The sequence below is a fragment of the Dendrobates tinctorius genome, unplaced genomic scaffold (genome assembly GCF_039654945.1).
Source record: "Dendrobates tinctorius isolate UK_male_01 unplaced genomic scaffold, ASM3965494v1 ptg000019l, whole genome shotgun sequence".
NCBI classification, from domain to species: Eukaryota; Metazoa; Chordata; class Amphibia; order Anura; family Dendrobatidae; genus Dendrobates; species Dendrobates tinctorius.
This window is the reverse complement of record NW_027361687.1, coordinates 83132895-83135179: the sequence shown is the minus strand read 5'-3', so window position 1 is coordinate 83135179 and position 2285 is coordinate 83132895. Positions and strand designations below refer to the sequence as shown.

At 41.8% G+C, this 2285-nt stretch overlaps 1 long non-coding RNA gene across 1 annotated transcript; it reads left to right on the top strand.

Moving 5' to 3' along the window:
* Positions 1-686: 686 nt before the first annotated feature.
* Positions 687-1943, top strand: LOC141082739 (uncharacterized). Its single transcript, XR_012230570.1, has 3 exons — positions 687-820; positions 1613-1722; positions 1803-1943. It is a non-coding gene; the product is annotated as an uncharacterized lncRNA (long non-coding RNA).
* Positions 1944-2285: the final 342 nt, after the last annotated feature.

The following is a 2285-nucleotide window of genomic DNA, read 5'->3' as shown; positions in this document are numbered from 1 at the left end:
AACATTTTACCCGGATAAGACCCTATTGCGCTTTTGTTTCAACCTTTTAGTGAAAATAACCATGTTAACTCTTTAAGAAGGCTTTGTGCACCAACTTTTTTCTAATAAAGGGTTCATATACCTATAATAATATTTATTAGAAATGATTGAATCTTTTTGAAATTTGAAATGGCCAGGCTTAGCAAATTTTTTTAAAAAATTGGATTTATGGTCAGCATGGTTGAATTGCAGGTAATCTAATTGTATGAAAAGATGTGTATATCACTTTTAGGGTCTCTGGGCAATTTTAAAATGTATTAAATAAACACAGCTTTAGTAAATCCATATTGATCTCAGTATGGAAAAGCATGGTAACCTGGCAGAGCACTGACTGAGCTTTTAGGCTGTGTGCACACGTTGCGGATTTTGGTGCGTTTTTTTCACCACTAAAAACCGCATGTATCGCTAGAAAACGCAAGTGCGGTTTTTTGTGCGTTTTTTGCGATTTTGATGCGGTTTTTGGTGCGGTTTTCCTGCGGTTTTTAGTGCGATTTTTGATGCTGTTTTGACTGCGGTTTGCAAAGCAAACAACATACATAAAGTTACGGCAACTTGAATGAGGAAAAAAAAAGGAAGGTGATGTCATTTCCTTGGCCACCCCCACCATTCTCCATTTTGCTAGCCAAAAGCAAGTACGAGCACAAACATCCAGCATTCAAGCGCCCAGTATACTGCGCCGATGGCCGAGAACCAGATCACACAGCGGTGCCTGCTCCGCAGGCCATATTGAATCCTTTTGATGTGGTTTATGCTGCAAAACATTAATCGCCACAGAGAGGAGGTAAGGCTGGTTTCACCTTACGTTTTATTGTGCAACACATCATGCGCTATAGGTCGCATGTGCAATGGTTCCCTATCGTTAACATGGCGGGCGCAGGGTATAGTGCTTGCATGCATTAATCAGCGGTTTGGGGCCTTGCGCATGTAACAGGTGTGCGCCCTGACGACCTAGACACATGTATTTTAATTTTACGCTTAACCTTTTTTAAAAAAGTGCTTCCTATGCACTCCTATGGTAATGGCAAAATATTCAGCGTCTGAAGTTTTTTCGTAATGGTGGCAATAACGCTGCCATAGGAGTGGAAACCATCATTTGTTAATTTACTGCTTTATGTGCGGATGGTACCCATGGTCTGGAGTAGTGGTTACTGTGTTCCAGACCAGGATAAATTAATCTGGTAACCAACATATATTAAAAAAAAACAACAGTGATCTACTCATCCTCTGTCGGACTACGTAGTCCTTTGAGCCGGTCACCACACTCACGGCATCTTCCGTTCAGTTGCCATAATGGTATGTGCTAATTAGGTCTCATTACATCGTGTTCTGGCAACCGTCACGTCATCTAAGATCACTGTTTTAAAACAAATTTGGAGCCGAACATGCCGTGAGTGCCGTTTTGTCTAGTGGGGGACATCATTATGTTTTAATTTTGGGAACATGCTGTCTTTAGGACAGATGCAGAATAGGCAGCGGTGCGAGTTTCTTTAAGTTGTGCTGAAGTTTGGCCAGCTAATATGGTATGTGTGCACATTGCCTCTTTGTTTTTTATTAACATTTATTTGTATTTTAGTTGCAGGACCAACGAAGGAGGAAGCGGAACAGACGAATGTGGGTGCACCCGCTTGTAGCTGAGCGACAGGAGAAGGGCCATTTTTATGTCCTTTACCAAGATTTGAGGCGGTAAGTTCAAAATATTTTTAATCCGTCTCTTCAAATATTATCATCAGGAATTAAACTTTTTTGTCATGATATCATTTCAGATTTCCGGACAAATTCATCTTGTTTTGTCGGCTGTCCATCCCGGCATTTGACCGATTGTTACATATATTGGCACCACATCTGACCTTTGCGGATACCATAATGAGGAAGGCGATCACTGCTGAGGAAAGGCTGCTCATCACCTTGCGGTAAGTATATAGTTTTTTGTTTGTTTGTCCTTCAGGCTCTTTCACACGTCAGTGTGTCAGGTCCTTTTAATGTAACTTTTGACATGTACCTGAGACACTCACACACGTACACCCACTCCAATTAATGGTTTGCTGCACGTTAGCGTGTTTTTGTAGCCCGTTTGACAAAAACCATGACATGTCTGATTTCAAACACTTGCACGGTTGACAAAGTGTCACGCACACGTGGACACAGCCAACACACATTGATGCCCTCTGTGTGACACGCATTGCACAGGTGAAGAAGTGCTGCATAAAGCGCTGTTTCCTGGCATCAGGTGATGAAGATGCAGCCAT